The sequence below is a fragment of the Lathyrus oleraceus genome, chromosome 5 (assembly GCF_024323335.1).
Source record: "Lathyrus oleraceus cultivar Zhongwan6 chromosome 5, CAAS_Psat_ZW6_1.0, whole genome shotgun sequence".
Classification (NCBI taxonomy): Eukaryota; Viridiplantae; Streptophyta; class Magnoliopsida; order Fabales; family Fabaceae; genus Lathyrus; species Lathyrus oleraceus.
In genome coordinates this window covers 144,414,043-144,438,036 of record NC_066583.1, presented here as the reverse complement: position 1 = coordinate 144,438,036, position 23,994 = coordinate 144,414,043, and positions in this window count along the sequence as shown.

The following is a 23,994-nucleotide window of genomic DNA, read 5'->3' as shown; positions in this document are numbered from 1 at the left end:
ACAGAAGATGAAATTCAAGCACGATTTCAATTGAAATCTTCAATAATTTTATGGAATTGAGGGTTTGGATTGCTCTGGAAAAGTTTGGGCAAGATGTTGATAAAGTTCAGAGCTCACTGCACTTCTATTTATAGCCAATGCATATTCTTTTGACACACTTCCATTTGAATATCCAAAATTAGCAACTTCCTTCACGAGCTAGCATGGGTGTGTGCAAATCCCAAATAATCATTTGAAAAGGTCCCAAGTCATACGTAGGTCATGCTGAAAGCATTGCATTAAGCCATGCAATGTTGAAATGAGTTTGATCATGAAATCCTTCCAAATGGTACCATACATTGCACCCATGCGCAAGTCCTTCAATATTGATCCAAATGAGATGATCTTGGACCTTTTGGAAAGGTGAGATCAAGGGTAAAAACTTTCATGTTTAACACTTTTCCATTTGAAGCTTGGATCATGATGAACTTTGAGGTGGAAGTTTGGAAAATCAAACATATGTGAAAAGTTTCTAAGTACCAAGTCATATGTTCACTTCTTTCACCTTAAATAACTTTTGTTATGGAATTCAAATGGAAAAACTTTATTCATAAAAGTTGTAGATCTTTCAAACCTATTCAATTTGGTCACAAATTTGACCTTATTTGGATTTGGCATGAAGGAGTTGTGCATTTTAGAAGTTGAGGAAAATCACTTGTTCAATGGTGATGTCCCAAAATGACCTATAATGTTTCCTCTTGGGACATGTATTTGCAAGTTGAATTTGAACTTCCTCCAAACATCACAGTTGAAGTAGACATCTTGAATTTTATCATGGAATTTTAATGGATTTCATCTCATAAAAATTGAGCAAGTTATGATCTTGGGAAGTTGACCTTCTAACTAGGGTTCAGACAAAATGACTTATAATCTTTCCAAATAAAAGATGACTTTCCAAGCAAACATATCTCTTGACTTCAACATGAAAGTTGTTTGTAATGTCAATTTGAGTAACTTTTCTCTTGGAAACATTTTCATATGACAAACATTATAGGAGATAGGGTCTAGGGAACCCCGGTTTTGACCAGTTGACTTTCTCTAGTCAACCACCATGAACCATCTTGCTAGCTTGACATTATCTTGATCTTTGGGACTCATGGAGGATCATATATGTGTAATATTATGTAATATGAAGTATCCCTTGGAATATTTGATCACATGTTGAAGAAACTTGTTGAGGAAGTCACACAAGATACCTAGATGATTTAGCGTTTCCAAGGCCAACAAGCTTCAAACTCTTGATGAATTATTGATAAAAATGATATTTGAAGACCATGGGGATCCATACATGATGTCTAGATCTTTTTTGAACCATTTCTTGATTGGTATCCTTGCATCGAGGGTCTCAAACCCTAGATATGAGCTTGATGGAGCATGGGTGAGCACACACACTACCTACAAAAGAGTTAAACTATACATTGATATATTTGTGGTATTTTGGTTATTAAATAATTAAAAACACAGTATGATACAGTCAAATGTGTTTGGTGATCTCTCTCAATGCAAACCCAATGAACAAGGGGTAAGGAGGATGCCAAGGTGTGATCCCAAAGTCAATGCATATGATGAGATAACATGAGGGATCTTAGGGTCAAAATTGGGGTCTTACAGGATGATCATCCAAATCTTAACTGAACTAACAATCACATTCAATATTTTAACCAATAAGCTCCTCAAGATCCACCACCAAGGAAATCATCCCTTCTAGAAGAGACTATGGACCAATTAATGATGACTCAAAGAAAATTGGAAGTAATGAACTTAACCATTGAATCATTCAACAAGAACATTGAAGAATCCAACAAGAACATTGAAGCACCCAACAAGAACATTTAAGCATCCATTAAGAATATTGAAAATTGCATTGAGCAGATATCTAAACAAGTGGTAGCTCGATCAAATAGAGGTTTTAATGGGAATACATTGGGTATTCATGGGAATGATGAAGTTGATAGAGAAGTAAAATATGAATGAGAAGCAGTTGATGAAGAAGGGGTTGAAAAAGAAATATAAGAAGAAAAACACATGCCATCAGATAATAAAATTGAATCAATAATAGAACAAGTTGAGGCAAAAAATAGATATGGGAAAAGAGTGAGAATGCAAAGTGAGAATGATCTAGTTTTGGATGAAGCTTCAAATTCAAGAAATTTTTTAGACATAGATATCCTACATGAACATCTTTAACAAAATCATGTCCCTAAAAGTTATTTTAGTAACAAGGAAGATGGAAGAGAATAAATTGATAAAGTATTGGATGTCATTTATGTCTTGTTTGCAACTATAAAGTTGAAGAAGCTATGGAAGAAACATCATAAGTATCTCAAGTTCATGGGATTCCTTGTAAAAAGGAAGAAGAAAGATAATGCATTTTTATGTCATATATATCGCACTAATAGAGAATCAAAGAGTCAAGCTAATGACCTTAAAGAAGCGTTTAATGGGAGGCAATTTGTCAGAAAAGTTTCCAGTTTTAGTTTCTTCAAAAACAGACTTGGAAATACTCTGAACAAACCCAGTTATATCAAACTCAGATGAATTTGAAATACACACTTCATTTCCTTTTGAATCTAAAGCAAAATAATGTTTGAAGTCATCTAACGTAAACTTAATCACTTGATTATAGAAGACACTTTCAAGACCATTACTGGTTACCTTCATATTGCAATAAAAACTTTTTAAATGATCTAGATTAAAAAAATTATTCATACCAATAAACCTTAACAGATTGTGTTGCTCTAATGGTTTTAGAAGACTAACTCTTATCTCAGATTCATCAGACTTATTCAGAAAGTACTCAACTTCAACAGGTTTGTTAAGAATCTCTTTTACATACCTCTTGATCTTGTCATCGGGAACCAAATAACTGAATTTATGATAAATGAAAGATAACTCCTGGGCAGGTACTTGAGTGTTCTTGCTTGCATTCAAATTTTTGGGAAAACTTGCTTCAGATGTTTCCTTGCTTGCTTGAACCATTGATCTTGCCTTTTTTCAGAATTGGAGGAAGAGGACTGGAGGATGATACTTTCATTCTCCCCTTTTGTTTTTCTAAGAGCTTCATTGTTAGTTAGCTTGAACTCTATTGAAGAAGGTGATGAAAATGGGCAGATGAATGATAGTGATGATGAGTGATGAAATGAGAGTGAATGAAATGAGTTTGGTTTTGCAAAAAAATAAATTAATATTGAGTTGTGATGAAATGGTGGAGTGTTTTTAATATCGAAGAGTTTTAATAAAATGATATGAATGGAAGAGGAAAATTAAAAGTCACGCATAAAAAGGAACTGATTAGACACGCTATGATTCGAATCATAGGGGCCTCTTGAGTCGAATCTTGCTCAAAAAAATTGAAATGATTTGACATTAATTTGAATCAAGTGAAATATGTGATTCGAATCAAATTGAGTAGACGTGTTTTCACTTGAAATTTGTCTCTTTTGATTCGAATCAAGAGTTTGTGCTTGAGGTGAATCATAACCACTTGTTTTAAAAAAATTGAAAAACTTGAAAAATGAGTGAATGTTTATTAAAAAAAAAAATTTAATGAAATGGTATTTTAATGTGATGAAAAAAATAATAAAATTTTAATGATATGCAAAAACTAATGAATTTTTTAATTTAATGGAATGCCAAAATAATGATATGCATTTTTAATTATATGAGAAATTAATAAAAAAATGAGTGATGCATGTATGTATGATGGGTGATCAGATGAAATAACAACGATACAAATATCTTCAGATGAATGAGATATACATTGCACAAACAACATGTACATATACATTTCACACAAATATTGCAATTAGCATACCAGGACAATAATAAATATGTGTACTATAAGAAGAATAAGGGAGATTAGAACAATCATACCAATTTTGACTATCTATTTTTTAATTGGTGCATACGTAGATGATTAGTAAAAAACAACAAATATGTTAAAGGAAAAATACGATCAATCATATACAAATGGATATGACTCCTTTGCATGTCTGAGATACACTTTCAGACGCCCATTTATAAGACTTAAGATCAACTTGCACAACGCATGTTCTAATCGTATTTGATTATCTTTTAGAGAATAAGCATGTGATTAACTACTTCGTTGTTGGATAAGTGTTCTAAAATCTAGGACTACTTCTTTAACACTTTGGCAATGATATGTCTCTTTCAAAACTTTATTCTTTGAAACCTTTATAGTTAGTTGACAAACAGTGAACATTGTTAATATTCATAAATTTTCTTTATCTTCTTTCATGATGACCTTGGAATGGTGGGTCAATAGAGATGTTTCTTCTTTCAATTCCCGACCATCCATAATTCAAAACAATGTCACGTAAATAGAACATCATTAGCTTTTGTGAGTAGTCATCAATATAAAATAAGAAACATATTTCTAGATTTCTTGTCAATCCTACATGTATCTCAACAACTTTGTTAGTTCAATCTTGGATGAATCAAACAGAGAGAATCTCTTAATTCAATTAGTGATCAACTAAAATTTCTAGTAGATAATTAGTTGACGTTATTCCTCATTGAATAGTCAATGATGGATCAATCATTAGGATCTCAATGAAATATGCTTGGTTTCCACTTAGATAGAAACCTTCCAAAAACTTAGAATTTTAGGATCGAAAAGACTTTATATTCCCGACTTTTGAAGTCACTTAGACTTGATCAAAACATAAGCTCAAAGGCCACTTGTCGGTTGCAAATATATGTAAAAGGTCTAGAATAGGGGTTGAATAGACCAATCCCATTTTTGAAAACAATTTGAAAACTTTCATCATAAAAATCATAGTTTGGTGAGTGGAAGCTAAAATTGCAAAAGATGGAAGCATGGAATCTCATTACAACGAACTCTAACCAATTTATTTCAATGTTATCACTAATAAAATGATCAAACAACTACATGAGACAACTAGTACAATTCAATTTTCTTAAGCTAAGCAATTTAATATCTCAACTTAGACATATTGTTTAATACAATCAACTTAAGTATGTTTCAATAGGATTGATGAAACACATACCTAAGCTTATACAATAAACACTACAAGCATAATATAACTTGAATGACATACAAATTATGTTATGATTTAACTTTTACATTCTAAACAACAAAAATTAAAGAGAGAGATAGTGAAGGAAGAGATTACATAAAGATATATAGTGTTTCGGCAACCAATCTCATTATGCCTACTTCACTCTTCAGTGGTTTAAAACCATTGGGAAAATAATCAAGTCTCCCATTATTTACAAGAGTTAATATATAGGTATTTTAATACCAAAAAAAGTTACCATCAATCCGGATGCTAATAGCCACACTGCATTAGCTTACACATAAATCCGATGACAATTCCTTCTGTTGATGCCGAGACTCAACTACTACACAACAAGATCCTCGATGATATTGATCAAATAATGTTGCTATCCACAATAACCTTCTCAAAGCTTACTTTCTTCAACATGATTCCCTCGAATTCGATGAAGACTTGTCTGAGCGACTGCCATTAGCCCTGATTCTTTGGATAACTCCCAACTTTGTTCTGCGACAACCTTCACATGGTTTCACTAAAGTCTTCAATGGAGTACATATATACTATTATCTCTTTGTGAACAACACACAACCATAATCCATGTCCAAGAAACAATTTTTCCACCTGATACACACAAAAAACATAGCTTCGAAATAAAAACATTAGATTCCCTAATATACATTTTATCTATCTCTCATACTCAATCTTTAGAGTGGAAGGTCCACAACAATAGTTTTTAACAAAGGTTAAAGATGGTGAATAGTATCTAAGGAATCTCATACATGTACATAAATAAGATTCACAAGATCCACATTCTAGAAGATTAATCACAAGATATCAACAAGGAATTTAGGTGTTGGTGAATGAAGGTTGGAGTACATATGTACTCTTATCTCTTTGTGAACAACAAACAACCATAATCCATGTCCAAGAAACGATTATTCCACCTGATACCTAAAAAAACATAGCTTTAAATAAAAACATTAGATTCCTTAATGTACATTTTATCTACCTCTCATACTCAATCTTTAGAGTGGAAGGTCCATAACAATAGTTTTAAACAAAGGTTAAGATGATGAATAGTATACGAAGAATCTCAGACACGTACACAAATAAAATTCACGAGATCCATATTCTAGAAGGTTAATCATAAGGTATCAACAAGGAATTTAGGTTTTGGTGAATGAAAGTTTGAAAGAGGGGAAGAAGGCCACGATTTGAGTCATGTATACCTCATGATCCGAATCAAAGAAAGTTGTGTGATTCGAATCACACTTTGATTGGTTTCACTCAAATGAGGTAGAGCCAAATCCCATCTTTCATGATGCTCTATGATTCGAATCACACATATGTATGATTCAAATTACACAATCTTGCAGTCTTGATTCAAGTGTTATAACTTGTGATTCAAGTAAATCTTATAATTTTAACATAAAACCAATTGATAGGCTAAAAAGACACAAATATGGACTACCGCAACTAAGTCAATGTGTCAAGAGGTTTCTTAAAGGTACAATGAATAAAATGTCTGAAGTGAATGAATACTAATACAACATATTATTCCAAGTGAGTTATAATGACAATGTTATAACAGCTATATAAATAAATTCAATTGGATAAGAATACAAACACACGGTAAGTCAAATACACACAAGTTGGAAAACAATCAAAACTAAAAGTGATATCGACGATGTCTGCAATTTCCTTGGGGAGTGTAGCGGGGTATTCGTTACCATTAGAGATATTGACTAAATCCAAGGTAAACCATACAAGTCGAGTCGCCACCGCACTTCTATTTATCCAAGGGAATGGTTAGAAAGCGAACAAAAACCTAAAAGTTTTAACAAAAAAACTAGTAAAAGAGAGTCAAATATCTGGGTAAGGGGGTTGGTTATGCAATGGGAAGGTGTTAGGCACCCAAAACATCCTAGGTACTCCTAGGGAGCCCTTTTCACACTTGTTGTAAGGTTGTTGTTTTGTGAAAGTTTATTTGTGCAAACATGATTGAAGAGATGAGAAAAGAATGTACAAGTTTATTTACAATTTGTGTTTGAATGGATAAACCCACTGCCTACGTACCATCTTAAAAAAGATTAGGATCAAAACCTCGTAGTTCGGGGTAAAAATCTCAAAACAAGTTGGTGAATTGATTGGTCCAAAAGCCTTAAGGTCTTTTGTTATCAAAGGGAGAAAACTCAACCAAACCACAAATCCACCATGTGAGGATAGCTTCAACATGCTAGTGAGGGGTTAACCCTATAATAAACATGGAAGACTCATTGTCCTTCACTAAGGACATAGGTGAGTATGACATCTACCACAAGGATAACTCAAACCTAATAGATAAAGGTTATGGAAAATTTGATTAAGAAAGTGGCCTTTGGAACCACAAAAAGACATTTGAATGGGTTATATTTACTAATTAGAAGTATATACAAAAATGGTCAAAGTTGACTTGAAGATTCAATTCAAAATAAGTGTTATGAAAAGAAGGTTTGAAAATCAAAAGTACAAGGCTTAGGTTTCTAATGTTTGAAAACAATGGTTAAATGTTTGCACAAAAAGTTTTGGCTTGGGTTAGAGTGGAGAGAAGAAGAAGAATGGCTAAGTCCTAAGAAAAGCAAAAAGGTGAGGGATAAAGAAACAAAACCACAATGGAGTTCCTCTCTTGAGATCATATTGATGATCCAAGTAGCTCCCATTCTTTGGAATAAGCAATCACAATAATAGTAAGCTCAAGCAATCGAACAAGTCTCTTAAGAGATCCCCAATGTATCTTGTGTCTTTCACTTTGGATGAACATGGCAATGGCCCTCCAATTTGAGCTCTCATAGAAGTAAACCAAGGATGGACAAGAGTGAGTTTAGAGATTTGGTCCATATTCATCATTAAGGTCCTTTTACTCCAATTTTGCATAGGGAATGTCCTAGAATCTAAGTCCATTTCTCCATTCTTTACATAGGGTATGTCCTAGAATCTAAGCCCACTTCTTTGCATTTGGTTCTCAACAATCAAAACAAAACACAAGCATAAAAATATATACACAATTATGTGCTCAAGTGAGTAAAAGGCAAATGGCATTAACATAAACATGTGCTCAAGTGAGCAAATAGAAAAGCAAATGGATAATATGTGCAAGAATAGTAAATTGCATAAAAGTAAAGAACAAAAAGTAAATGTTAGTTGTTAATGGTTAGTGTTAGTAGTTAGTGTGCCATAAGGCAAATTTAGCGCTATGTTAAGCAATCGTAATTGGACTTATGTAGAAGTCACAACTATCTGAGGCCGGTCAATAATAATGTAGGCAACAACACAAGTTAGAAGTCTTGATTAGTGAACCAAGTTCCAACAACTTGCCATGCCAAAAAGAAGAAGAGAATTGATCTTGTATTGGTTTAAGCCTTTTTGCATGATTTAGAAAACAACCTATCCTTAATGCAAAGCCATTCACTTGATCATTTGATCAAGATGAATTAGATTTGAATCAAGGAAGATTAAGTCTCCCTAATCAATGCTAACTTATCAACCTTCAACTCATTGATCAAAAAGAAAGAAGAAGAAGAAGAAGGAAGAAGGAGATGAAGAATGGATAAGGAAATGGAAAGATCAAAATGCATAAGATGGAATAAGATGTACCAATCCATATGTATTGACCAATTGACATTGAAAGTCAAAGTCAAACAATAAGAAATCAGAAATGAGATGGAGATTGGAGATCAAACAATGAGCATAATATTTTTGGCATTTTTAATATTAAAATAAAGGATTGAAAAATAAAAGAAAGGTCAAACTTCAAAATCACTTCAAATCAACCTTGAAAGGTCCAAGTGATTTATCCCAAGTTCAACAAGGTCAAACAAAGTTTGACAAAAAATTTCAGCATTTTTAAAAGTCAGAAACTATTTTTAATCAATTAAAAATGAATAAAAATAACCTAATTGAACTAAAATCTCAAATAAATCTCAAATCAATTAAAAAATTCATGAGAATATTTTTCATAGATCCATCATCATTCAAATAGGTTAGGAAAATATTTTTGTATTTTTTGAATATCAAAAACTATTTAAAATGGATTAAAAATAACCAGAAAAGAGAAAATTCACAAAAAATATCAAATGACAAAATAAAAAAAAATAAAAATCAGAATCAGAAACTAGAATTTATTTGGAGACTAATGCAATTGGTCCCATAATTTTTGGACCAATAATAAAAGAGATATGAATTTTTGAAATAAAAGGGAATTAAAGAAAATAAAATCAGAAAATGAAAAATAGCAAAAATCAGGAGACGTTGGATCACATTCATTAATTGACGTGGCCAATCTGATGGTCCTGAAGCGCGCGCTCATGGTGAGTCTAGGTCAATGCAACCACACGCTGATTAAACAAAAGTCATAACATCTAATGGTTGGGATTGAATCTGGAGATGAGATCCAACGATCCAGATTCAAACTGGCAATAGGCGTCCACCGGAGCCACCTTCTTCTCCGGTGAGCTTCCAAATTCCGGCCAGATTTGTAGGTTTTCAAACCTTCACCATTTTGCACGATCCTTATACCAAAATGAAGTTGGGGTGATGTACATCACCCCTGTAACCTTGAATCACACTCAAGATTCCTATAGGTTGAGAAATCTGAGGTGGAAGATTCGGGTATGAAAAATGCAGATCAAAGAAAAACAAAATTGAAGCTACCACTAGCTTGCCTCTCAAGTGAGGACTTCAAAAAACACTTTGGCCAGGCAAATGGATCAATATATGATGAGTTTAGAAGAAAATACCAGTTGGAGAACAAACTTGAATTTTGGAGATTTGAGCTCGATTCCTTGCTTGCTTTGCCAAAACAGAAGATCAATGAGCTGAAGGATGATGGTTTAGAAGCTCTAGATCCAAGGATTCAACCAGATGTAGTTGAATTTTGGATCTGAAAATTTTGAAGAAAAGTGAAATAGCTTCTTTGGTAATGGTTATGGATTCAGTTGTGCAGCATCTTAGGCGCCATTAGGTTGAGAATTGAATGAAGAGGAGCATGTATTTATAGCTGAGCTTGAAGCAATGCAAGGCAATACTCGTGTGCATGAGAATTGGATCCTCCATGCATGGGCCTGTACAGGCGCATGTGAGGCCCAAAAGCTGATGCAAATGAATTCTGAACACAAACCAAGTTGAATTGGACGTGTAATTTGAAGGGCATTTGCTTGTGTATCAAGATTTCATGTGAATTCCATATTTGGACCTAAATGTTCCCTTCTTCGAAAGTCCCATTTGGAAAATCCAAACATGGGCATGTGAGTAATGGTTGGAAAGGTTTTGATGTAAGGAACCATGTCCTTGGGATGTTGACCCAAAATTAGGGTTTCAGTCAAAATGACTTATAATGTCATGGAATGGATGATGACCTTCCAAGCTTCAAATCAATTTTTGATGAACATGAAAGTTGTTCATATTGTTCTTAAGAACATGTTGGCTTTTGGAACCATCTCCATTTGACCAACACATAAAAAGTTAGGTCTCAGTGCATTCAAAATAGTCACATAAATTGACTGATCAACTTCTCAAGGTCATGACTCATATCTTGATGAATTGATTATTGAGAACACTAAAATAAGTTCAAATATGCATGAAATGATGAATTAAAGGACTTCCCTTGATTGCATTTGGTCATGGGCTAAGGTTGCTTCAAGAGCAAGGCATTGTGGTGCACAGATGAACTAGGGTTTCCTTGGGGCACAAACCTCAAACCCTTTGACTTGCTTTGATCAAAATGATGAATTGAGATGCTAGGGAGGCATATTTGATGGATGAGAGCTTTGGGAACCATTATCATGCTTGATATCATCTCCTCTTGACCTTATCATTGCACAAAGGATCTCCTTGAAGCTCTTGACCTGGTGATTGCTCAAGCTACAAACAAAAGATGTTAGTGACATATTTTTGTGCTTTTAGTTAGTAAACAAAATAAGAAAAGCAATGATATACAATTCAAGCATGCTTGGTGATCTCAAACCACTCACAAGAAGTCCCTCCCAAAGGCAAAGGGAACCAAGATGCTAATGATCCTTGAGGCAATGCAAGTGCAATGTTATGATGCCATGAGGGATCTTAGGGACAAAATTGGGGTCTTACAGATGCCCCTATTTAAGGTCATTCTAGCCGGAGAAGTTAAGGTTAAAACCTTCGTCTCGATGGGGTAGAATGGGCTTAAATAATAACAAAGAGACGAATTTTGGTCCTTAAGAGACCTCATGATGCCGATGTATGCATGCAAATGGTAAAACTCTGTGGGGATAGGCGTCCACAAAAGAAAAAGAAATCTGGAGAAACTAAAAATCCAAAGGAGTAATACACTCACTAGGGAGACAGAGACTCTGGGGGAGTAAAGGGTGAAAATGCGTGAGCAGGTCACGACTTGAGACTTGCTGAGAGACACAGAGAGAATCCATGAAATAAATCAATGGAAGGACTCGAGCTGACTCGAAGATGCATGTATTGGGGAATATGCCAATACATCCAAAAATTATCCGCGACGGATACTTCGGATAAAAAAAATCTAGACTCAGGTGGGGATGTCCACTAATGACTCAACTGAGGAAGATCCCAACAGAAATCTCCTGGGGAAGCAACGGGATGAGGTATTACCGGTTACTGGGTAATAAGCTCAAAACGATGTGTGATCTGAACACCGGTATAAGGGTGAGAGAACAACATGCCCCAAAAGAATGAATATCTAAGACCGGTATAAGGGTGAGAGATATCAATCAACCAAATCATCTGAGGAAGACCTAAAAAGGTATATTTCAACTCAGGAAAATCTGACTCCACAGGGGACAAAAAGTCATAATAGGGAGCAGAAGGAAGGAACACCAGGGATGCCGGTTACTGGGCATATAATAGGTGACCAACCAAAGCGTGAATTGGGGAATATTCCCAAAACACTCATCAAGGGGATAAAGGATAGATCAACCGAGAGAAAAGGGCATCGGGATACCGAAACTAGGTATATAATGATGACCAATCAAGGGGAGTAACAAACATTACCGACAACTGGTATAAAAGATGACTTGCTGGGGATAAACTGCCTAATCAGAGCAATTATCCAAAAATAAGGGAATATCAACACCGAATATTGGATAATGATAACTGTCAAGGAGGGGATTACATCTACCGGATACTGGGTAGAAAACCACGGAAGAGTAACCGTCATCGATTAGGATGAACAAAAAGGTTAACTCTGCAAAGGGGAGAAAATAGGGTTTACAACTACCGGTATAAGGATAGAAAACCACAGACTCTGTCGAGGATAAGATGAATAATTATTTATTACTGAGCAATTATTCATTTATACCACGGGGAAACACATGAAACAGTCACAAGAAGGCCAATTTAGGATCAAACCAAAGAGGCAAATTGAATCAAGACTCGTCCTAGTGAGGATATAACTCAATAGGGAAACCTATCCCAATATATGTGTTGGGAGGAAGCAAAAACAACCGCCGTCCACGAGGATATAACTCAGTGGGGAATGCGGAAGGAAAGATGAATACTTTCTGCTTAATGGGCTGACTCTATATTGAGGGATCAGACGCCGACATCTGCTTGGGGAATGTATTACCAACTAGCAGAGAATAACAAACAAAGATATATGGCAAAGAATGCAATATGAATATCCGAATGTTTGAAAATTATATGCACACATGCGTGGTTTATGTATGATGAATGTTGACAAACAGACATTTCTAACACGAACAGCTTCAAAGAAATAAGCATACAAACATTCGGTACTACATCTCAAGAGAGAAAGCCAGATTCCACGGAGAGTATCCAATGTGATGAGGGCAAGAGAAACCAAGAAGCAACAAAATCTCTGCAGGGGATGAATCATCAATCATTCCAGCTGGGGACAGGAGCTTATTGCACAGATAAACCTGCCACATAAGCAACTCTACTGGGGAATCTATCCGAGGGATAAAGGGATTCTGGGGATCAACCACCAAGTACCGTACCCACCAAGGAGATCACATCTGCTGAGGAGGAAAGGTCGCTACTCCGCTGAAGGGGAGAGTGGTGAATATCTCAACAAGCATTCCACTCAGTAGGATAGACCACAAAAGGCTCCGGAGGAAGAAGATACAGTCATGCCAGGAATATGAACAAATGTATTACCCTGTTGGAGATCATACCATCCTTGGGAGAGCACTGAGGATCTCCTAAGTATCTTTTCGTCGTTGTGAATGTTCACTTTGTTTAAAAAACAAGTTATGAAAAAATCGCTTCTTCAAAACAATGATATTTTCTCAATTAAAACATGCAAAACATTTGTCTAATAGAAACAAATAAGAGTGCAAATAATTGGATAAAAGGCTCAAATTTATTTGATGGAATGGTAGTCTGCAAATGGCAAGACTCCATAGATCTTTACAAATTTGAGATTGGTGATATATATTGGAAAAGGGATACATTGAATATAATGACCATTTCTCCACCAATTCTGAATCCGATGTATTTGAAGCTTCGGTTGATGACGAATGAGCAAGAATCTCTGACGGATGACAGTTGTATAACAAAGACTTGTCAGGATGCAGTTACTTGCCAAATCCCTAATTTTTGCCTAGATTGCCCCAGGGTGAGGTACTCAATCTAGCGGGATACATATATTCATTTTTTATGTCTCTAACTTTTGCCTGGACCGCCCTTTCGGGGTTTCAATCCACCGAGACGCTCATTTTTGCCTAAGCCGCCTTTTCGGGTTTTCAACTTAGCGAGTTATTATGTTTTTATTTTAGGCGAAGTATTTCTTGACTGCATCTGAATTCACAGGACAAGTGAAATCCTCCCCATCCATAGTTGTAAGTATCAAAGCACTACCTGAAAAGGCTCTCTTAACAACATATGGACCTTCATAGTTTGGAGTCCACTTGCCCCTGAAATCGGGCGCGAAAGACAAGACTTTCTTGAGCACAAGGTCACCTTCTCGGTAGGCATGAGGCTTGACCTTCTTATCAAAGGCTTTCTTCATTCTTTGTTGATATAACTGACCATGGCACATGGCAGTCAATCTCTTCTCTTCTATCAAGTTCAGCTGGTCATAACGACTCTGAACCCATTCAGCATCAGTCAACTTGGCCTCCATCAAGACTCTCATTGATGGGATCTCCACCTCTACTGGGAGTACAGCCTTCATGCCATAAACAAGAGAGAAAGGGGTTGCCCCTGTTGAAGTGCGGACAGATGTGCGATATCCATGTAAAGCAAATGGCAACATCTCATGTCAATCCTTATACGTGACAACCATCTTCTGGATAATTTTCTTGATATTCTTATTAGCAGCTTCATCAGCCCCATTTATCTTGGGTCTATAAGGAGAATAATTATGATGCACGATCTTGAACTCACTACACAGCTCTTTCATCATTTTGTTGTTCATGTTAGATCCATTATCATTACTGATCTTATCTGGCACACCATAACGGCATATGAGTTGATTCTTGATAAACTTCACGACCACCTTCCTGGTCACATTTGCATACGATGCCGCTTCAACCCACTTGGTGAAGTAATCGATTGCGACGAGAATAAATTTGTGTCCATTAGACGCTTTCGGCTCTATCATGCCAATCATGTCAATTCCCCACATGGAGAAATGCCATGGTGATGAGATCACATTCAAAAGTGTCGGGGGAATATGAATCTTATCCGCATAAATCTGACACTTATGGCATTTCTTCACATATTTGCAGCAGTCAGACTCCATTGTCAGCCAATAGTAGCATGCTCTCAACATCTTTCTAGCCATGGCATGTCCATTGGAATGAGTACCAAATGAACCCTCGTGGACCTCAGTCATCAACAGGTCTGCTTCGTGTCTATCCACGCATCTGAGCAGCACCATGTCAAAATTTCTCCTATAAAGCACATTGCCATTGAGGTAGAAACTTCCTGATAATCTCCTCAAAGTTTTCCTATCTTTCACAGATGCCCCAGGCGGGTAAACCTGGTTCTGAAGGAAACACTTGATGTTGTAATACCATGGCTTATCATCTTTTACCTCTTCTACTACGAATACATGAGCTGGTCTGTCCAAGCGCATCACGGTGATATTGGGAACTTCATTCCAAGGTTTTACCATAATCGTCGAAGCAAGTGTAGCAAGAGCGTCTGCCATCCGATTCTCATCTCGAGGAATATGATGGAAGTCAACCTCAGTAAAGAACGTTGAAATCCTCCTCGCATAATCCCTATATGGAATGAGACCCGGCTGATTAGTTTCCCATTCACCCTTAATCTGATTAACAACGAGGGCCGAATCACCATATACATCAAGATGCTTGATCCTTAGATCAATGCATTCCTCCAATCCCATAATACAAGCTTAATACTCAGCCATATTATTCGTGCATTTGAAAGTTAGCCTTGCTGTAAAAGGAAAATGTGTGTCCTAAGGAGTAATAATCACTGCCCCAATACCATTTCCATACTGATTTACAGCGCCATCAAATACCATACTCCATCTGGAACCAGGCTCTGGCCCTTCATCGAGTGTAGGCTCATCACAATCTTTCATTTTCAAATACAGAATCTCCTCATCTGGGAAGTCATACTGAACTGATTGATAATACTCAATTGGTTGATGTGCCAAGTAGTCAGCCAAGATACTACCTTTAATAGCCTTCTGAGCTCGATACTCAATATCATACTCAGATAACAACATCTGCCACCGGGCGATCCTCCCTGTTAAAGCAGGCTTCTCGAAGATGTACTTGATTGGATCCATTCTGGTTATCAACCAAGTCGTATGATTTATCATATACTGGCGTAAGCGCTTAGCAGCCCAAGCCAAAACACAGCATGTCTTCTCAAGCATTGAGTATCGAGACTCGCAATCGGTGAACTTTTTGCTTAAGTAGTAAATAGCATATTCTTTCTTCCCTGATTCGTCTTGCTGACCAAGGACACAACCCATTGAATCTTCAAGAACAGTCAGATACATAATCAATGGTCTTCCTTCCACAGGTGGAGACAGGATCGGAGGCTCAGACAGATACTCCTTAATACTGTCGAAAGCTTTCTGGAAATCCTCGGTCCAATCATGGGATTGATCTTTCCAGAGGAGCTTGAATATCGGCGCACATGTGGCAGTCATGTGGGATATGAATCTGGAAATATAATTCAAGCGGCCAAGAAAACCTCGGACTTGCTTCTCAATTTTGGGCGCTGGCATCTCTTGTATTGCTTTGACCTTTGCAGGATCAACCTCAATACCTCTTTCACTGACAATAAATCCCAATAACTTACCGGAACGGACTCCAAATGTACACTTGTTGGGATTCAGGCGAAGCTTGTACTTCGTCAAATGCTGAAAAAGCTTCAACAAGTGCTCTACATGTTCAACTTCCGTTCTTGACTTGGCGATCATATCATCAACATATACCTCGATCTCCTTGTGCATCATATCGTGAAACAAGGTGGTTATAGCTCGTTGATACGTGGCTTCGGCGTTCTTCAAACCGAAGGGCATCACTCGATGACAGAATGTTCCCCAAGGTGTGATGAATGTTGTCTTCTCCATATCCTCGGGTGCCATCTTGATCTGATTATATCCGGAAAATCCATCCATAAATGAGAAGACATTGAATTTAGCTGTATTATCTACCAACATATCAATGTGTGGTAGAGGAAAATCATCCTTTGGGCTAGCTTTATTCAAGTCCCTATAGTCCAGACACATCCGGACTTTTCCGTCTTTCTTAGGCACGGGCACAATATTGGCCACCCATTGAGGATATGTAGAAGTCACCAGAAACCCCGCATCAATTTTCTTTTGTACTTCCTTTTTTATCTTTACTGCCATATCAGGATGAGTTCTTCTGAGTTTCTGCTTCACAGGCACGCACTCAGGTTTCAAGGGTAAGAAATGTTGCACAATATCAGTATCTAGATCGGGCATGTCTTCATATGACCAGGCAAAGACATCAACATATTCTCGTAGCAATTCAATCAACCCCTTCTTAACAGATTCTTCAAGGAGTGCCCCAATCTTCACTTCTCGCACACAACCCTCAGACCCCAAGTTGACTGTTTCCAGGTTCTCAAGATGCGGTTGAATGATTTTTTCTTCATGCTCAAGTAGACGGGTAATCTCGTCAGGAATCTCTTCAACATCATCTTCTTCCGCCTCAAATACAGGGAATTCAAAATTGGGAGATGGTGTTGGGTCATTATGTTCAATGGGTTTGATCAACCTGCATAATGATTTTGGATATGAAAAGCTTTAGAATTCAAACAAGGCAAATCATTATGCAAATGAAAGATTGATTTTATTTTATTTTTTTAGGTTTTATGTGATCACCAATTTCATGCAAAAAGCAAAAAGGGAAAATAGTTGGAAAAACAAACATTTAACATGAATCTATTGGATGAAAATATCATTGTATTAATGCGCCAACAATGTCATCACTCCTCCCCTTGGCATGGGAGAAGGGTTTTTAAACACAATGAACATTACTTCGACTTATGGATAACTGTTGGAATAGCCACAGCGACCCAATTATTGCAGATTCCCCCAGGGATGACGAAGTTGCCAGAATCCTCTTCGTCCTCTTCCAGAACGGTAGCAGCTTCCTCGCTCTGATTGGTGTGGATGAACCATCCACTCTTGAATAGCCCTTGCGTATTGAAGACCCCAGATGAATAACCTATGCCAGCCCGGGACTTGTTGTCTTCTAGCTCAATCATCTGCCCCAATCCAGCAGTTGCACCATGCTCGATGGCCAACTTTGCATCTTTGTAGGAAGCAAATGAAGAAGTTCTCTTCTCAACAGGTTCAGCAATAGATAGAGCTTGGAAGGGAGTTCCAACTTCATCCTCAGCATCTATATATGAGAAGGAAGACAAATGGCTAACCAGGAGAGCCTTTTCTCCCCCTACCACCACCAGTTTCTTATTCTTCACAAATTTCAGTTTCTAGTGTAGGGTGGATGTCACGGCGCCTGCCTCGTGAATCCATGGTTTGCCTAAGAGACAGCTATACGATGGATGAATGTCCATAACCTGGAAGGTGATCTGGAAATCACTCGGTCCGATTTTGACTAGGAGATCAACTTCCCCAATCACAGTTTTGCGAGACCCATCGAAAGCCTTCACAACCACTTCACTCTGCCTCATGGGAGGCCCTTGATATGACAGTTTCGAGAGAGTGGATTTTGGAAATACGTTTAATGATGACCCAGTGTCCACCAGCACATTGGACATGGCGTCGTCTTTGCAACCCATAGATATATGTAATGCCAAGTTGTGGTCTCTTCCCTCCTCGGGGAGATCAGAGTCACAGAAACTCAAGTTGTTACAAGCAGTAATGTTTGCAACAATGCTATCGAATTGTTCTATCGTGACATCATGATCTACATATGCCACATCTAAAACCTTCTGCAGAGCCTCTCGATGTGGTTCTGAATTCAAAAGCAATGATAACACCGATATTTTGGATGGCGTTTGTAGAAGCTGGTCTACAACATTGTACTCGCTTCTCTTGATGAGCTTCAGCATCTCATCACAGTCTTCTTTCACATTGCCGCTTGGGCTAATAGAAGCAGGAGTTCTCAATGTAGAGGAGGGCTTAACAACAAGTGTCGGATTCGGAGTGCTCACCGCATTCCCAATCGGGCGTTCAACAGAATCATTAGTTTGGAGCTTTGGCGGTGCTGAAAATACACGACCGCTACGTGTCAAACCGCTAACATCAGCAATATTGACAACGGATGAAGATGGTAAGGACACCTCTTTCCCATTTTCTACTGCGACAACATTGTAGCGATAGGGGACCGCTTTCTCAGAAGAGTATGGTACTGGGCCAGCTGGCTTGATGGTTAATGCGGGAGAAACCTTCTACTTGCTACCATCATACTTGATGATAATAGGTTCGGGGATCCGAAACACTGGAGAAATTACGTTGACCTCATCAGCATCTTCGTCAACATTTCTGTTTTGAAGGATCTCAATAACTCCTTCATCCAGCATTTCCTGAACATCTTTGCGCACCTGGCGACAACCTCTTTGATTAACAGAACAGATTCGACATCTATCGTGGTCATGCTCGTAATGACTATAATCACACAGCAAACGATGCATCTCGACCAGAGATTGTCGAATATGACTGGCATATTTGACTTTGTATTTGCCAGGGAAGCCCTGGACCATGTTGACAGATTTCCCATGCTCGGGCAATGGGTTCTTCTTCACATTAGGACCTACGTCCTCGAAACACAGAATGCCACACCTCACAAGGTCTTGAACTTTGGTCTTCAAAGGGTAACAATTCTCCACGTCGTGGCCGGGAGCACCAGAATTATAAACACAGTGTAATTCGGGCTTATACCACCACTGGGGGTTAGCAGGTATAGTCGGTGGGTCTCGCGGAGTAATCAACTTCCTCTCTATCAAAGAGGGATATAATTTTGCATATGTCATTGGAATAGGATCGAAGGTGACCCTTTTCCTCTCGTAACTTGTGCTGATTTGATTACTGTTTCGGGGCTGGTAGGCCTGCTGCTGCGGACGGTGTTGTTGATGTTGATATTGCTGAGGTGGTTGCTGATTGTTGTTATGTTGTTGGTACTGCTGATTATCTCTGAAAACAGGTGCTATGTGAGCCACCTGGTGCTGGTTACCGGCGGGACGCACGGTCTTCCTCCTCACAGAGGGTCTTCTTAGTTTCACATGGGAAGTCACAGCATGTGCCTCTCCATCTTTCTTCTTTGCAAAGGACCCATAACGTTTGGCAGAAGAGCCTTCTTCTCTGGTCAGACGTTCTTCTCTAACCCCTTCTTCTAAACACATCCCCATATTCACCATCTCGGTGAAGTCAGAAGGAGCGCTAACAATCATCCGCTCATAATAAAAAGAACTTAAGGTCTTCAAAAAGATCTTAGTCATCTCTTTCTCTTCTAGCGGAGGCACGATCTGTGCTGCTAACTCTCGCCACCTTTGGGCGTACTCTTTGAACGTTTCCTTGCCCTTCGGGGACATGGCCCTCAATTGATCCCTATCAGGAGCCATATCCATATTGTACTTGTACTACTTGACGAAGGCCTCGCCAAGATCGTTGAAGGATCGGATTTTCGCACTGTCTAAACCCATGTACCAATGCAGAGCGGCACCGGACAGACTATCCTGAAAGTAGTGGATGAGAAATTGGTCATTATCGGTCTGAGTCGACATTTTCCTGGCATACATGACCAGGTGGCTGAGAGGGCAGGTATTTCCCTTGTATTTTTCAAAGTCAGGGACCTTGAATTTCACAGGGATCTTTACATTAGGAACCAAGCAGAGTTCGGCAGCAGACTTGCCGAAAAGATCATTTCCTATGAGAGTTTTCAATTCCTTGCGAAGCTCAAGAAATTGATCATTCATAGCATCCATCTTCTCATAAACATCTGGACCCTCAGACGGCTCAGAATGATAGATGGTGTCGTCTACCCTGGGCATAGTATGCACGACAGGAGAAGGAACAGCAAGGACCGGGCTAGATGCCGGCATAGAAGCAAAGGTGGGAGAAGGACCCTCGGGCATGAAATTGGGAGGCATCCCCCACGGGAATCCGGCTGGCATGGCCGTTGGAGCAAAGTGTGCACTGGCTGCGGGCACAGTCGAGGAGACAATCTCAGAGATGACCGTCCTCTGGGGAGGAGTTGAAGGTGTCGGAGAAGACTGGCTCTGAGCAGCCACGAATGACTCCATCAAGGCACTTAATCTGGCCACTTCCTCTTTCAGCTCGCGGTTCTCTTGTTCCAGATGATCCATCAGTCTTGAAATGTTGGCTCTGGTGTAGTACCGGTGAGTCAGCTTGTCTTCAAAATAAATGAAGAACACAGAGTTAGACCACAGGACAAGAAGCCGGGAACAAAACCTGCTTATGCACATGATGCATGCAATGCTCGTGCATATGATTTTTTCTTTTATTTTCAAAGGAACTTTAGGGTTCTATTTGCAAATTTTTGGAAATATTAAACAGTTATCACATACAGAAATATCTCATCAAATAATATCGGGGAAAAGAAGTACAACATTGTCAATCATATACAAGAGAAAAGGAAAATAGTCATCATATGGATCCCTAGAAACAATCATCCAAAGCTCGGGACACAGGAAGATAGGATGCACGAAGCCTCTTCACCTCCCTCTCGTAGGCTGCCTCCATGTCTGCTTTCTCCTTGGCGAGTCGGTCGTACTTCCTCTTCCAAAACTTGGAATACTGAGGAAGTAGAGAGGTCCATGCATCATTAGGATCATCAATAACCTGATGTTCGGGGAACTTTATCAAAGCATCCTTCTCCTTGATCTGCTGAAGCAACTCCTCCTTTTTGTAGAAGCAAGCTTCAATCCAAAAAGTATTTTGATGAAGACAACATGTATCAATGCAAAAAGAGAAGAGCTTCAAAGATCATTCAAGCATCAAAGTAATCAAGCCACATATGCATGAGAAATATTTTGATCAAGCTTCTTTTTCAAGTCAACCGTTTGCAAGTTTGTTGATTCACTTCTAAGGTATATCTAATTCGCTCTTAGATTAGTATACAAGTGTTCAACAATCATCATTTGCATTTCCTTTTTTTAACATAACCATTTGTTAACATGTTGAAATGAGAGACACATTTTTCTTAAAGTATTTTTCTGCATTTCAACAGTGTTAACCGGTTAACCATATGGGTTAACCGGTTAAGAGCCCAGTTTTTGAAATTATCTGTTAACGTTAATACGCGTTAACCGGTTAACCCATTTGGTTAACCGGTTAACACTGTTCGTTTCAGTGAAAAATGTTTTTCAGAAACTTGTACCTTTTCATCATTTTTTGTGGAAAAATTGATACCTCTTTGAAAAGGTGTTTTGGCAATATAAATTCTTGAATTTTTAAAAATGAATTTTCACCTCCAAGAATTTTCATACAAACTTAAGATAATCACTCTTTCATATTTTCCTTCAATATTTCATAAAAGTGTTCATAACCAGATTTTCATCTCATTCCTTTTTGAACACTTGTATATTATTCATTGAGTGAATTATTTATCTAAGGAGAAGATCAATCAAGAGAAGATTGATAATACTACACTTTGTTAAAATCATCAAAAAGATTTATTTCTGTTTGACTTGTGATCCAGGATTGTTGGACACAAGGGTTGGTGTTGAAGAGGATTGTTCTTCATACACTTGTTTACCTATAGGTTAGATAGTAGGCATCACCGTTGGTGTGAATAGGCTGTACCATAGTTCTAAACTATAGTGAAATCTCTTTCGTGTCGAAAGGGGAGTGGATGTACCTTCGGATTGTGAAGGGAACCACTATAATTTCCGGTGTCTTTTTACTTTCCGCAATTTACCTTTCAGCACTTAAACATAAAATAACCAAAAACCAGAAACAAGTTCGAAGAATTTTTAACCACCTAATTCACCCCCCCCCCCCCCCCCCCCTCTTAGGCGCATTTACAACTTACAATTGGCATCAGAGCAAGTTATAGGTAACTTGTTCCTAGAGATCCAGCATGGCTTCCGCAAGCATAAACCCGGTTTTCAAAGATGGTGGAAGTAGCAACAAGCCCCCACTCTTCTCCGGAGAATATTTCGATTTCTGGAAAATCAGAATGAAAGCACATCTTGAGGCCCAAGGGGAAGGTATATGGGAAGCAGTTAAAGAAGGTCCACACAAACCGGTAAATGTGGTGAATGGAGTTGGTACCCCAAAGTTGAAAAACACGTATGACGAAGATGATAGGAAAAAGATCCTGAATGAGAAGAAGGCAATCAACATACTCCAAAGCGCTCTTAGTATGGACGAGTTCTTCCGTATATCTCAATGTAAATCGGCAAAGGAGATTTGGGACACCTTGGTTGAAACACATGAAGGAACCACCGAAGTGAAGAGATCGAGGCTAAACACTCTAAGTCAAGAATATGAGATGTTCCGCATGCAGCCCGGTGAATCTATAGTTGCCTTACAAAAGAGATTCGTCCATCTAACAAATCACTTGATTGCTCTCGGTAAAACTTTCACCAATGATGATCTCAACCTGAAAGTCCTAAGATCTTTGACAAGAGAATGGCAACCGAAGGTGACCGCTATTTCGGAAAAGAAGAGTCTCTCAACAATGACATCCGCGTCTCTATTTGGAAAACTTCAAGAACACGAATTGGAACTTGGAAGGCTCGAGAAGCACAAAAGTCAAGAAAAGAAGTCCAAGGGAATTGCCTTGAAAGTTGATTCAAGAAATGACAAAGACGATGAGACGTCCGAAGATGAGAACTTTAAGCTTCTTGTGAAGAAGCTTGGTAAGTTTTTTAATAAAAATAAAAATTCCTCTTATCCTAAAAAGAATAAACATTTCAGGAAAAAGGAAGCATTTACATCAATGCAAGACGTCACTTGTTATGAATGTGGACAGCAAGGTCACATAAAGCCGGATTGCCCAAAACTTGCAAAGAAAGGAGGATTCAAAGGCAAGAAGGAATTCAAAAACAAAAGGGCTTACGTCGCTTGGGACGATAATGAGATCAGTTCATCTTCGGAATCGGAAAGTGATGAATATGCGAACATGGCTCTTATGGTTTCACATCACTCCGATGAAGAAATCGATGAGGTTAGTAGCAATTTTTCAGTTTATGACAATGACGCACAAGATGTTATAGATGAACTCTTAAAAGAATGCAAGACCTTGTATAAAAGTATTTCATCCCAAAAGAAACAAATTTCATCCTTAGAAGAAAAAAATATTGCTTTGGAAAAATATATTGAAAGTGGAAAACAAAAATTGATGGATGAAAAACAAAGTCTTGTATGTAAGAATTGTGAGTCTTTATCTTTTCAAATTGTTCAACTTAAAAGAGTTTTAGAAAGATATGAAAAAGGTCAAATTGGCTTGGAGGAAATTCTTAAGCA